Raw genomic sequence first — 15,724 nt, 5'->3', positions numbered from 1 at the left:
ATCACTCCGCCCTGAACAGCGAGTGCACTCTGGAGGGTGCGCACTCCGGCCCTGCGCAGCTCACAGAGCGCGCGAGTGAAGCGCAGGAGCAGTGATTCGGGACAAATAACAGGAAGTGAAAGTCCGCGCCGTTTTTCAGCAGTCGCGTCACATGACCGTGGCATGACCAACGCCAGCGAATCAGGAAGGTGGATGTCACAGTGACGTTGTCCAATGACAACGTCAGCTAGAGCTCAGCACAGCGTATCCTCGTTCCTCAATGTTTACACAGCACCGGATCAGATACGTAATGGACTGAATACGTGGGCCCTGGCGGATTCAAGTTGTTCCGCCTGTGGAGTCGTTTCCCGGCATTTTAATGTGAACGGACAGTGCATCCGCGACGAAAACGATACGGATACGGTCTAATGTAAACACCACCTACGTGTCAGTCCTGTGATGACCTGGCGACTTGTCCAGGGTGTACCCCGCCTTTCGCCCGTAGTCAGCTGGGATAGGCTCCAGCTTGCCTGCGACCCTGTAGAACAGGATAAAGCGGCTACAGATAATGAGATGAGATGTCATAGATTACAAAATCTGGCATCAAATAGATACACATTATGCTTTTCTATGTTAAATCTATGTAAAAAATGTGTTCTATAGCATCTTGTTAAAATTTCAAGAGCTTCAGAAGGCTTTGCTCCCTGTACCCCCAGCAGGAGCGCTGCCCCTGCACCCCGCAAAGGGCTTGCAGCCCCCTCGACCCATGCTGACAGTTTCTTACATTCCTCTATTTTTTTCCCAATTACTGCTGGGATCCCTGGCTTAACCTCTGCCTACTACTCTTTCTTACTTGCCCCTTTCTCAGAAATATATTGAAAGGGCTGTATATCATATTTTTTTTGTGACTGAGTATGTGAGAAACAGTCCAAGTATTTTATAGACTTCAAAAGTTACAAACAAATGAATATTTAGTGAGCGGTCAGCTTGTTCTGGGTTCACATTTGGAACCACAGTCCATTAGTTGATGATTCTTTATCTATAGATTAAAGCATTTTTTAGCTTACCGTATTTTCTGGACTATAGAGCGCACCTGTATATAAGCCGCATCCGCTCTATTTTTAAAAAAAATTTAAAAAAAAGATATACAAGCCGCACCGGGCTATAAGCCGCAGATATCTATGGTGAAAAATTAGATATTTACTGCATGTACAGAACGATTTTGTACTGTAAATGTACATGTATGTACCTGAACAGATTCTTTCCGAACAGTGCCTTTTAACACGGCAGCAACTTTGCTGATTAAAACGGAACAGAACCAAGAGAAAATAACCGGTATTTATTTACCTTCATTTCTCCTGTGTTTGAAACCACAAGTCACTTTAATCATCTTCGCTAGATTTGAAAATAATTACCAGTTAGTAATTTGTCGTGCGTGTTCTATCTGCTAAAGATCTGCTAATTCTTCTTTGCATTGATTTTTCGTCTATCTTATTTTTGATTCTACTTCCGGTTAGAGCGCCCCTAGCGGTGGAAGAAAAATCCACAGAATAGCCGCACCTTTGTATAAGCCGCATGGTTCAAAACCTAGGAAAAAAGTAGCGGCTTATAGTCCAGAAAATACGGTACTCAGTTTTCGTATCTTTTAAAGGGGAACTGAAGGCAAGTTTTTTTTATTATCAAAATTCTATTTCTCTAATTTTATTAAATATAGAAATGCATTTTTGATCGCTATTTTGTCACTACTATAGCAAGTTATGAGTGTTTGAAATATGCTCTGTAACGGACCCGGCGCCATGGGGGGGCGAAAGGGGGCGTCACCCCCTCATGGCTACAGCCCCGCCCCCTCAACAGAGACTCAGATCACTTAATTGTTTTCTTATGAAAATATAATGTATTATAGACGTATTAATAATTTGCATTTTCAAACACGAAATATTAAGTGGTTGCGCATTGCACAAAAATCTATTTCACATAAATCACTACTAAAACTGGCACGGTAGAACAAATCTGATTGGTTGTTATGACACAAGTGCACTGTCTCTGCAATATCCTGTAATATGCAGTCAGTTTACGGGAGTAGTCTTTCCCCCACCGAATTAAACGAATTCAATCACAATATTGTGAATCCATTTTCTTTCTTTGTTGGCCAAGTTTATCTCCGTTTATGTTGGTGTATGTGTTCATACTGTATACGGTCCTCTTTGTGCGCAAATAGCGTAAGAATTAGTGCTGTCAAAAATGTCGCGTTATTATCGCGTTAACTTGACTCAATTTTAACGGCGATAATTTTTTTTTATCGCGAGATTAACGCTCTGTGACATGATGTAGGTTTTTCATAAGCTTTTGAAACTGCCAGGAACTTGGAACAGAGACTTTGCTTAGAAAAACGATAGCAGCTAGACTGTAATGCCACGCCCCGCACAGCCAGAGTCCTCTGCCCTCCCCCCAAAGAACCAGCGCAGGCAGGGCGCGCTAGCCCCGCGCCTCAGGACGAAGAGCCACGGTGCTCGGCTTAGGTTTCGTTTTCCCATCGGCGGCTCCAGCCCGACTTTGCAGTGGCTGTGACAAGACGTGTTATGCTCTGCAATAAAAAAAAAAAAATTGGCACAAAGCAAGCCCATTCACTTTTATGCTGATAAGAGAATTACAATGGTTTTTCATGTGACAAAAATGTGCAATTAAATTGCGATTAATCGCGAGTTAACTATGACAGTCACGACATTAATCGTGATTAAATATTTTAATCGCTTGACAGCACTAGTAAGAATGTGTGTCGTTGACGTCACCCCCCATGCAGCGGGGGTGAAAATTCATCACTTCAGAGTGTTTAGTCCCCTACACGCCTAAACTGGGATCGCAGATTAAGTGGTTAGCGTTGACTCGGTGCGAGTCAGGAAGGCTATTACTGGTGCAGCCGCGGGGTCTGTTGATTTTTTTAAAATTATGATTTTGGCCGCCGAGCCAAGTACCTTAGACTTGCATTGACGTTTTGTTTTCATGCCGCGGAGCTATTTGTATGCATTTTAAATTTAAAGGACTTGCCTGTAGGTTTGTGTGTGTTGTTTTATGTTTGGCATCTTTCCGGTTGTAATGTGTGTCTGTGAGAAAATTGGAGGGGAGGGGTAACAGGTGGGCACGGGTGTTGATAAAGCGCAACTGCCCTGGTAATATATGTCACATGATTTTCCCGGACTAATGGTGCGTTCATGTGCTATGGGAATTATGGTAAATACCAAACGCCGACATGGAAAGCACACATGAACGCCCCCTCTTGTGGTATTTTCCACTGGGCAACTCGTAGAAAATTTTGATACACGAGTTGCCGAGATGAGATGAACTTTAACCTTTTCAACATGGCGGCGAGCGGTACAAGACTAGCTTATGAACCAAGAAAGAAGTGGTTTTCACCTATGGAAAGCTGACTCTCACCTTTAAACGAGTCATGTTATGGATATTATATTATTATAATATGTATATTATAGCCTAATACAAAATATTCTGTGGCTGTCCAAAGAACGCCAACAATGATCTAGATACTGGCTACACTCATTGTGGCTACAGCCAAATTTCCAAAAACTGCGTGGCATTCAATGTGTTAAGAAAATCTCTACTTGTCATGATCAGGAAATATTCAGCATTTTTTGACTTTTGATAACTCATATTCCTGCTGCAGCTGATGAACAAGGCAATCTATAATTGTTTTAGCCAAATAACAGGCCTGATTCTGAATCTGGTCCACCATCTTTAATTTGTCAACAACAACAAAAGCATGTGAACACAACACACTGGTAAATACCACTTCCCAACTGGAAAATATCATCTTCCCATAGCACATGAACGCAGCATAAAGCAACCTTCGGGGCCGTGGTTTTGTGGTTGGCGCAGTTAATTGTTTGAAACACGTTGTCAGACCGCCATCACTACTACACACTATATGAAAAATATTTGCCCCCTTGCGATTTCTAATTGCCCCTTAGTAAACTGTTCCTGGCACCGGGCCTACTCTGTAATACATATACATATATATCAGTCCACATGTCAAAGCAATGGCCGTAAACGAGATTCGCTGAGACCTGTGCGAGACGTCGTAGGACGGAAGTAAAACGTACAGCGGAAATCAAAGTGACCGATGTCTGCCAACGCTATCAAAAGACGCGTGCCCTCTTTCGAATGCTGATGTAATCAAGCTGGAAGTTTTGTTTGATTCTTTCGACCAGGAAAGTTTGAAAAAAAAAAAGGTAGGCAGTGATCATTTAAATTCGTTTTTGTGCAATATTTGGAAAACAGTTTTCAAAATGGCGGCACTGACACCTGGCTGACACTTCTTCACATTTTGAAGTCTCGTGAAGATCGCGCGGATAAGCGACACCTGCCGTGGACCAAACGAACTAAATTCAACATGGCTAAAAACCGAATAGGCCGATAAGCAGAATATTTAATTGCCAATACGAATCACGATATAAGGTGACTAAAACTGAAAACGTAATTGAATAACACGTTAATTAAGAAATAAAGCAAGTTTAAAAATGTCTTCGGTTCTCTTTTAAGATTTGTAATCAGTCAGTCATACACTTGCCGGCCACTTTAATAGGAACTTGTTCTTGATTCTCCTGTTCTTGGCTGCAGGACTGGAACCCAATGTGGTCTTCTGCTGTTGCATGCCGAGATGCTTTTCTGCTCACCACGGTTGTAAAAAGTTGCTATGAGTCACTATCTTTCCCGGCAGCTCAAACTAACCTGGCCATTTCCCTCTGACCTCTCTCATCAACAAGGCATTAAGTTCCCACCTTCAGAATTGTCGCTCACTGACCTCAGTGTTTTTTTTTGCACCATTCTGGCTGTGTAAATTCCTACATACTGTCGTGTGTGAAAACCCCAGGAGATCAGCAGTTTCTGAAATACTCAAACCAGTCCATCTGGCTCAAACCAACAGCCATGCCACACTGAAAGAAAGTCACACTGAGTTCGAGATCACAAGTTTTCCCATTCTGATGTTTGAATACGTGAACATTAACTGAAGCTCTTGATTTGTATCTGCATCGTGCTGTTGTCAAGGGATTGGCAGATTAGAGAACTGCAGGGGTATGGTGTTCCTAATAAAGTGACCGTGAGTAGATTTCTAAGCAATTCAACAATAATCACAAGACTGTTGCATTAAATGTGCTTTATTTTAATAGCGCTGGAAAAAAAAACAAACAAAAAAACAACCCACAAGCCGGCACATCAGAACAGTAAAGTAAACAGGGTCCCGGAGCTCAGATTACAGTCCGACTTCCACGTGTTCTCCCCGTGTCTGTGCACGTTCCTCTCTGGTTTCCTTTCACCTCTCAAAAACATACCAGTCTGTGATTTCACTATATCAAATTTCCCTCATGCTGGGATCAGACTACGTGATAATTTTGTCTATCACGTACCAGTCTGTGATCGCCATGTCAGATTGTGCAATCGTAGTGCCATAAACTCTTGCTGTGTCTTGCCACACAGCAAGTTTAATCCTGACCAATCATCCTTTGTGTGCTTGTGTGTCATCAGGGAGAAATGAAGAAACTGTCAGGTCACGGCGTTCATGGAACACAGCATCAGAGGTCTCAAACTAGGCCAGAGTTTTGTTTTGTTTTAAATATCAGACAGACTCTAGACTTTTCACCGGGGTGTCATCGTTCATATTCAGGACCGACGCTGGAAATTTGTCAGCTGTATCAAAACGGTGTCAAAAATCAGGCTGAAGTTGTGGTGGTCTGATCCTGGGATTAGGCGTGGAGAAGCGTCTGAACGTGTGCATATTCGGCGTTCTGTAACACACTGGTACAGTGGATATAAAAAGTCTACACACCCCGTTAAAATGATCGGTTTTTCTGATGGAAAAAAATGAGACTGCGATAAATAATTTCAAAACTTTTCCCACCTTTAATGTGACCTATAACGTACAATTCAACTGAAAAACAAACAAATCTGTTAGGGGAAAAAAAAAAAAAAACATTTAAAAACATACAATAAACTGGTTGCATAAGTGTGCACACCCTTAAAATAATACTTTGCTGAAGCGCCTTTTGATTTAATTACAGCATTCAGTCTTTTTGGGGTTCACACTTGCCATCAATTAAAATGACTGATTAACCCCAAATAAAGTTCAGACAACACTGAAGGAGCTGCAGGAATTTCTGGCCAGTGCTGGTTGTGTACTACATGTGACTACAATCTCCCGTATTCTCCATATGTGTGGACTATGAGGTAGGGTCAAAGAAAAACATCCAGGCCCGGCTAAATTTTGCCAAAAAAAATACATCAACTCTCCCAAAAGCGTGTAGGAGAATGTGTTATAGTCTGATGAAACCAATGTTGAACTTTTTGGCCACAATTCCAAAAGGTATGTTTGGCACAAAAACAACACTGCGCATCACCAAAAGAACCCCATACCCACGGTGAAGCATGGTGGTGGCAGCATCATGTTTTGGGGTTGGTTTTCTTCAGCTGGAACAGGGGCTTTAGTCAAGGTGGAGGGAATTATGAACAGTTCTAAATACCAGTCAATTTTGGCTCAAAACCTTCAGGTGTCTGCTAGAAAGCTGAAGATGAAGAGGAATTTCATCTTTCAGCACGACAATGACCCCAAAAAAGTTTTGGCACGGCCCAGCCAGAGCCCAGACCTAAATTCAATTGAAAATCTGTGGGGTGACCTGAAGAGGGCTGTGCACAAGACACCCCCTCGCAATCTGACAGATTTGGAGCGCTTTTGCAAGGAAGAGTGGGCAAATATTGCCAAGTCTAGATGTGGCAGGCTGATAGACTCCGACCCAAAAAGACTGAATGCTGTAATTAAATCAAAAGGTGCTTCAACAAAGTATTAGTTTAACGGTGTGCACACTTATGCAACCAGCTTCTGAGCAATTCCAGCGTTATGGACGTGACACTTGAACTCAAAATGGCAACAAATGACCCAGTGCATGTTTTATTGTCTCCCAGTATTTAAACAGTTGTTGCATATTTTAAGGCTGTACCATACTGGAGAAGTGATAGAACAAGAACAATTCCCATAGTACATCTAGGGCATGCCAGAAAATGCCAATAAAAGATGCGTTATGGATGTGACAGAAAAAGTATCACTTTTCTTGGGTGACTGTACATTTTTATCAAACTCTGTGAAATTGTAAACCTAATGTCGAAATGGAGATATCCATTTGATAGAGGGGTCCAAGGTGAATATTAAAAAATCTTTGTTTAAAATATTTTGTATTTCATGCAGAGTTTCGGAAGGAAAAGTCAGCGTTATGGATGTGACGAAATTCCGTTATGGATGTGACGTGTCTGAAATAGACATGGCATACGTTTAGAAAATCAGCAATTTAACCACCATAACCCTTTGAAAAACTCTCTAAATATCAGCTAAAACTATCAAAGTTCTTAAATAATATTTAGGATGGCTATTGTTTTGCTGTTTTGTGGATTTTAGCATACATTTCTGTGGCTTGTGGCAATAATATAGAATTGTACATGATCAAAGTTGATTTTAGCTTGGGTTTTACATTATAAGAAAGAAAGACTGACAGTGACATATTAGGTGATCAAAATATTTATGTATGTATTTGTTTATTGCCTAGGTGATATCTCTGGGAGTGGTTTTGATGTATTACATGTTGCTTTATTTTTGCATGGTGAGGTTGACATTTACATGGAATTGCCCTTATTGTACATTCCAGCGGTCTCAAAAGTAGCCGGTCACCGGCGGCAAATCGCCGGCTATGGCTTGTTATGCCGCCGGCTATTGTCAGTCGAGTCACAAAATTTAATATTAAATATTTCTGACAGCAAAAAAAGTTGTGAACGTAAATTACATCCACTATGTCATGTATGTCCGTTGCCGCGTCAACTGTGTTTACATCCTCGACACGAGTGCAGCCATTACTGCCGCCTGTGTTGCCAGATTGTGTTTACATCCTCGACAGGAAATCTTTTGGTGGAGAGGGTGGAGACCTCGACTGGCTATCGTAGCCTGCAGGGAATCAGCCGTCAGACATTCTGTCGCATGTCCCAGACCCGGTGAAATGTAACTGAATTGTCTTGGCCAGCCCTAAGGATCCCATCTGCATCTCATCATTGCTGAGGAGTGTGCTCCCATCACCCAATCAAGCATCCAGCCAGAGCAGGTCATGATATATTTTTTACCATATTAACATGCCATTGTTGTGTGTTATGCCTGATGTAAAGACTCTCGTCTCTGCGAGCCTACCACACAGATTTAATACTTGTCATTTTTAGGGCATACCTAACAACCTGTGTTTTCTTTCTCTCTCTCTTCCCCCCCCCCCCCCCCCCCCAATCTGTCCCTCTGAGTTACATGTTGATCCTGGGATTGGGATGCTGGCCTCTTCTGCCCCTCGGACCTGCTTGATCCATCCTGGTGCCCTGTGTCTGGTCAGAGTTTTATCACACCGCTCCTGTGAAGGACGGCCCCATGATGACAGTTGAGGGTTATACCTGTTAAAACTGTTAATATTATAGTCAGGCTGTCTGTTGTTGCCCAATTGAGGATGGGTTCCCTTTTGAGTCTGGTTCCTCTCGAGGTTTCTTCCTCATGTCGTCTGAGGGAGTTTTTCCTTGCCACCGTCGCCACAGGCTTGCTCATTGGGGATAGATTAGGGATAAAATTAGCTCATGTTTTAAGTCGTTCAAATTCTGTAAAGCTGCTTTGCGACAATGTTTATTGTTAAAAGCGCTATACAAATAAACTTGATTTGATTTGGCTTGACATGAGTGCAGCCATTATTGCCGCCTGTGCTGCCAGATTGCGTGTTTTCCCGCCCAATCTGGGCGGTTTTAAGTGCATTTTGGCGGGTTTTGAACATATTTTGGGCTGTAAAATGTCAGCAGTATCTGGCAACATATTTTTTTACTTAATACAAGAAATTAATGGATGCCAACGTTTTTGCCAAAATGGTATTTTATTTTCCATTGTTTAGGCAGCTTCAGCATCATACTGTGAGATTCTGTTCAAATTGTTTTTTTCTTCTATGAAGCCTGAGCCATTTATTTTATTAGTTTATAATTATTGTTTAATTTAGTCTTCAGGAGAGACTGCCTGCACACAGTACTAGTATTAATAGTTTTTTTTCTTACATGAAAGCTGAGGCATTTATATTATATTTTAAGGTAACTTCATGTTGTGCTGTGAGGTTCTCTGCACTTTAACTTTTGAACCAACAGGAGCATTTGGATAAGTAAAGCCTATTTTTCTGCATTTTTGTAGTCCTGGTAATCTTTTATATTGGTAAAGTTGTTTATAGGACCATTTCTCAGTGTCTGTTTTTTTAATCAATAGTTTTTCAGTAATAACTTAATATTTAACATATCACTCAATTTTAAACAACCCCCGCACCTCCCCCATGGCTTGCCCCCATAGTCTCCAATATATATATATATATATATCCATCCCTGCACGCTTTGCGTGCATTATGTCTGCCGCTGGCAGACATTTTACCATTTTGCACCCTGCTGTAAATTATTTGTACCCTGCTATTCTCCCAAACTTTGAAGCCCCTGACATCCCCCCCCCCAACAGATTTGTTTTTCAATTGAATTGTACATGTTATAGGCCACATTAAAGGTGGGAAAGTTTTGAAATTATTTATTGTGGTCACATTTTTTTACATCAGAAAAACCGATCATTTTAACGGGGTGTGTAGACTTTTTATAGCCACTGTATTTCACTGTCTCACACCTCACCTTCCTGGGTTGGGCTCTGGAATTCTGAATGGAATCCTAACCCAGATAAATAGATAATGAAGTATTATAACTATGCCTATCATAATTGTTATTAATAGCATGCTGACTGTTTGATGGAATGACTGATCCAGGGTGTATTCCAGCCTCACGCCTAGTATCTGTATCCTGACCACCGTTCTGAACGGGATAAAACAATTCTTTCGGTTGTTGTCGTCTACGCCTCGCGGAGGAGTCACGGATCGCAGGCAGCCACGGCATGAAGGTTACAGAAGCAGCCTTGGGGCACAAAGGGTCGCTGGTTTGATTCCCAAGACTGGCAGGAAAAACATGAGAGGCATTTAGTGAATGAACAGCACCTTTGTCTCCCTATGTATCATGGCTGAAGTGCCTTTGAGCATGGCACCTAAAGCTAATCTCTCACCGGGCTGCGACAAATTGCGAACGTCATTCGCGAGAGAGTTTCAAAAATGTCTTGAAACATTTGCGGGGCTTCTCAATTTCCTCACGAGTCGCAAAGTGTCGCTCCTTCATCGCTGAAATTTTGAACATGCTCAAAAAAAAAAAACCATTCGTGCGACAAAATTTCTCTCAAAATAGCTGCAAATGTGTTGTAAAGCCGTCGCGAACCCTTCTCAAGTCAGTTTCCATGAGGCTTCCTCTACTTCCCTGCCTGCCAAGGGAAAGCCGGGCTGCGACAGCCTGCGACTAGTTGGAGACAACAATTGCAGTAAAATATGCGAATACAGTGGCATGCAAAAGTTTGGGCACCCTTGCTGAAAACATCTGTTACTGTAAATAGTTAAGTGAGCAGAAGATGAACTGATCGCCAAAAGGCATAAAGGTAAAAAGATGAGACATTTCTTTTCAGCATTTTCTGCAAAATTTGTGTATTATATTTTTGTTTTGTACAATTGGAGAGTGAAAAAAGAAAAGGAACGCCATGCGAAAGTTTGGGCACCCCAATACATTTGAGTTCTCAGGTAACTTTTACCAAGGCTCCAGACCTTAATTAGCTTATTGAGCTGTGGCTTGTTCAAATTCTTCGTTAGGAAAGGTCAGATGATGCAGATTTCAAAGCTGTATAAATTCTCTGACTCCTCAAACTTGTCCCTAAAATCAACAGCCATGGGCTCCTCTAAGCAACTCCCTCGCATTCTGAATAATAAAATAATCGATGCTCACAAAGCAGGAGAAGGCTACGAGAACGTAGCCAAGTGTTTTCAGGTAGCTGTTTCCTCAGATTGTAATGTTATTAAGAAATGGCAGTTAACAGAAACAGTGGAGATCAAGGTGAAGTCTGGAAGATGAAAACTTTCTGAAAGAAATGCTCGTTGGATTGCTAGAAAGGCAAATAAAAACCCCTGTTTGACTGCAAAAGACCTTCAGAAAGATTTCGCAGACCCTGGAGTGGTGGTTCACTGTTCTACTATGCAGCAACACCTGAACAGATATGACCTTCATGAGAGAGTCATCAGAAGAAAACCGTTCCTGTGTCCTAGCCACAAAATTCAGCGTCTGAAGTTTACAAATGAACATCTAAATAAGCCTGATGCATTTTGGAAACAAGTCCTGTGGACTGATGAAATCAAAATAGAACTTTTTGGCCACAATGTGCAAAGGTATGTTTGGAGAAAAAAGGGTGCCAAATTCCAGGAAAAGAACACCTCTCCAACTCTAAAGCATGGGTGTGGATCGATCATGCGTTGGGGTTGTGTTGCAGCCAGTGGCACAGGGCACATTTCATTGGTCGAGGGAAGCATGGATTCGAATAAATACCAGCAAATTCTGGAAGCAAACATCACACCATCTGTAAAAATGTTGAAGTTAAAAAGAGGATGGGTCCTACAATAAGATGATGATCCAAAACACACCTCAAAATCTACAATGGAATACCTCAAGAGGCACAAGCTGAAGGTTTTGCCCGGGCCCTCACAGTCCCCTGACCTAAACATCATTGAAAATCTGTGGGTAGATCTCAAAAGAGCAGTGCATGCAAGACAGCCCAAGAAACTTGTAGAACTGGAAGCCTTTTGCAAGGACAAATGTGTGAAAATCCCCCAGGTAAGAACTGAAAGATTATTATCTGGTTACAAAAAGTGTTTACAAGCTGAGATAGTTGCCAAAGGGGGTGTTACTGGGTACTAACCATGCAGGGTGCCCAAACCTTTTTGCTTTGGGGCCTTTTCCTTTTTTGTCATTTTGAAAATGTAAAAGATGAAAATAAATGGTTTTTGCTTAAAATATAAAGGGAATGAGTCGTCTTTAACTTTATGCCTTTTGGAGATCATTTCATCTTCAACTTGCTTAACTGTTCACAGTAACAGCAATTTTGACCAGGGGTGCTCAAACTTTTGCATACCACTGTATCAATTCAGTGTGATTCCAAGTGAAAATTGTCGCTAATTCGCATATTTTATCGCAATTGTTGTGTCTCTATGGAATCAATTTTGTGCCAAAATGTTCATACAATACTTTTGAAATATCAAACAAAAACGATAAATCAAAATTCAAAAAAAAAAAAATTTTAAGTCAATTTTTTTTTTTTAGACTAGCAAACAAATTATTCATGTAATCGTGCAAAATATCAGTCTATTACTCTTCAGAAACCTTTTATTTTTGTTCCGCGTCTTTCTCAGTTTTGTTTGCCGCAGTTTATTTTGGTCGCGATTCCAGCTTTCTCGTTTGCGCTCCCTGACTTTTTGCTTGCAGTTTTGGCACAAACTTCACGTGTGGGTGGGCTGTCCAGGAATACATTCCCATTGGCTAACTTCTGTTTGACTGACAGCTACACTCAGCAATTCCCCCGGAAGCTGTTGCGGCCATTTCCTACTCGGATTCTGGCGGACTGTTTGGCGAGTGACCGATCCATTGACGGTAAACAAGGATCGAGTGGACTTCAGTGGCGACTATGATATTGAATTAATTCAACAAAGTGTAAGTACGGGACAAATGTGTTGTACGTGTTGCAGTAGTACACATTATGCAGGCGTTCCGTGGCAAGTCAAATGTTAGACTTAGCTCCACTACCCAATATAATGCCACTGAAGTCCACTCGATCCTTGTTTACCGTCAATGGATCGGTCACTCGTCAAACAGTCCGCCAAAATCCGAGTAGGGAATGGCTGAGCGTAGCTGTCAGTCAAACACAAGTTAGCCAATGGGAATGCATTCCTGGCCAGCCCACCCACACGTGACGTTTGTGCCAAAACTGCAAGCAAAAAGTCAGGGAGCGCAAACGAGAAAGCTGGAATCGCAACCAAAATAAATTACGCCAAACAAAACTGAGAAAGACGCGGAACAAAAATAAAAGGTTTCTGAAGAGTAATGGACTGATATTTTGCACGATTACATGAATAATTTGTTTGACAGTCTAAAAAAAAAATTGACTTTTTTATTTTGATTTATCATTTTTGTTTGATATTTCAAAAGTAGGGCGGCACGGTGGTGTAGTGGTTAGCGCTGTCGCCTCACAGCAAGAAGGTCCTGGGTTCGAGCCCCGGGGCCGGCGAGGGCCTTTCTGTGTGGAGTTTGCATGTTCTCCCCGTGTCCGCGTGGGTTTCCTCCGGGTGTTCCGGTTTCCCCCACAGTCCAAAGACATGCAGGTTAGGTTAACTGGTGACTCTAAATTGAGCGTAGGTGTGAATGTGAGTGTGAATGGTTGTCTGTGTCTATGTGTCAGCCCTGTGATGACCTGGCGACTTGTCCAGGGTGTACCCCGCCTTTCGCCTGTAGTCAGCTGGGATAGGCTCCAGCTTGCCTGCGACCCTGTAGAAGGATAAAGCGGCTAGAGATGATGAGATGAGATTTCAAAAGTATTGTATGAACATTTTGGCACAAAATTGATTCCATATGTCTCCAGGCTGTCGCAGCCCAGTGAGATACTACCCTAACCCCCAACTCCTCCCTGGGCTTACGTGCGCTCATTGCTTCAGATGGGTTAAATGCAGAGAAGGAATTTGCACAGTGATAGATAAATAAAAGGTATCCGAGTTATTTCAGAGTCAGGGTGCAGACTGTTTCCAATATACTCTGGGGAAAGTAAAGTATTGATCAACGACCGTGTTCTGGGGTCCATAGAGCAAACTTTATCAAATCCTCCTTGGACTGACGGAGTTGGTGGCCAAGCCAAAGAAACTGTCCGTCTTTCTTTCACTGTGAAGGACAGTTGTTGCTCATAAAGCAATTACTCAATAATAATAATAATGATTATTATTATTCATATCTACTTGATCAGGTCCTGACCTAAAGTCCCCCCCCAAGAATACACTCTCTTAATTAAATTCTTGTCCAGACAGAAAAGAAAATACTGACAGATTTGACTCTAAACATGTCAAAATAAAGAAAGAAATAAAACATGTCTATGAAGGTGAATCTTGTTACTAAGCAGAAAGAAAGCAGGTCAGCTAGTTACAAAGCTTCACTACCTTAACCAGATAAACTAGATATTTCAACTAAAAGCATTTTTGCTCTTAAAAGCTATTTATAATTTATTTATTTATTTATATTTACTGAATCCACAGACTAGTTAAAGAGCTCGGCTGCTAAACTGATGAAACCAGCTAATCCTTATCTCTCTCCAGAAGACTGAGCTCTAGATTTTAACCAACCCATGTTTAAAAAAGAGAAATAAAACAAATATTCACTCTCACTATTATAAAACAAAACACATTCACAGGCTCTTAAGGGTTCAAATCTATATTTAAAAGGTTGTTTGTTTGTTTGTTTGTTTTAAACAACTGCCAATAACAGGTAAGCTAATCACCTAGCATAGAACAAACACTACCCTCTAGCCACTATAAGCTAGCAAGCTAGTTAGCCTAAGAAGCAAGCACAATTTATTTAAAAAACAAAACAAAACTGAAATATTACAAATAACATATTTTAAAAACCGACCTACCTTGAAAGGTACATTCCCGTTTCACTTATGGCAGATTATTTTCTGCTTCTCCGTATATTATGATAATAATAAGGAAGTTACATCTCGGGTCTCGTTCTAAATACCGCTGAACACCCTACATAGGTTCACTATATATAACACGTCGTACTCCCTATGTAGTGACCTATTTATAAACCGGACTCTATTTGGAACTTAGTTTAAGATTACAGTGGGGCGTCACCGGTCACGTGATTTGGTCCACTGTCAGAGGGCCAAACACAAGAGGGCCAACTAGATAATTTATGCACGTTTTATTTAATTTTATTAAGGCGTGTATAAATAGAATATATTTAAAAGACACTAGGGGGCACTTTAGGGAATTAAATTTGCATGAGACTTCAGTTTTAAAAGAGGTTGTGTTTATATTTATTTTTTTTCTAGAAAAGTCATGAATCATCTATATTACTTATCTGTCAGGGTCACAAGGGAAGCTGGAGCTTATCCCAGATGACTGGGGCATGAGGCAGGGTACAGCCTGTACAGCCTGTACAGATTTCCAATCTATTGCAGGGTTATCACAGACGCAAACTACCATTCATACTCACGGGGAAAATCAGAGTAGCCAGTTGACCTCATCCGCATGTCTTTGGACTGTGAGAGGAAACTGGAGCACTCGGAGGAAACCCGCAGTCAAGCAAGGCCCCAATCAGCCATAAGGCTCGAACCCAGAACCTTCTTGTTTTGAGGTGACAGTGCTAACTGTCAACCTTTTGGTCCCAAAGCTGCTTCTCTAACCATTAGGCCATGGCTTCCCCAAACCCAGCAAATCCAGAAAAAGTTCTATCAAATCGATCCACTGAAAGGGTTTGAACCACTGTACCACTGTGCTGCTCTGAACAAGTTATTATAATTGTTAAATATTAAGTAGGGTGAATTCTAGTATACTGGGACAGATCAACTTGGCACCATTTATTTTCTGGCTTGATAAAGTCAAACCTTTTCAACTCATGGATGGATTTGTGAGAACATTTGCTGGATTTGGGGAAGCCATGGCCTAATGGTTAGAGAAGCAGCTTTGGGACCAAAAGGTTGCTGGTTCAATTCCCTGGACTAGCCCTTGAGTGAGGCACCTAACCCCTAACTGTT

At 41.5% G+C, this 15,724-nt stretch overlaps 1 protein-coding gene across 2 annotated transcripts in view; it reads right to left on the bottom strand.

The window, feature by feature from the left end:
• LOC132889714 (probable E3 ubiquitin-protein ligase HERC3) overlaps positions 1-14,701 on the bottom strand; it is a 125,355-nt gene extending 110,654 nt beyond the window's left edge. For both annotated transcript variants that reach the window (XM_060926484.1, XM_060926485.1), the window contains exon 1: positions 14,600-14,701. The gene's annotated coding sequence lies outside the window, so the exon portion shown is untranslated. The remainder of the gene's footprint in view (positions 1-14,599) is intronic.
• Positions 14,702-15,724: the final 1,023 nt, after the last annotated feature.

Source organism: Neoarius graeffei, chromosome 7 (genome assembly GCF_027579695.1).
Source record: "Neoarius graeffei isolate fNeoGra1 chromosome 7, fNeoGra1.pri, whole genome shotgun sequence".
Classification (NCBI taxonomy): Eukaryota; Metazoa; Chordata; class Actinopteri; order Siluriformes; family Ariidae; genus Neoarius; species Neoarius graeffei.
This window is presented reverse-complemented; position numbering and strand designations above follow the sequence as displayed.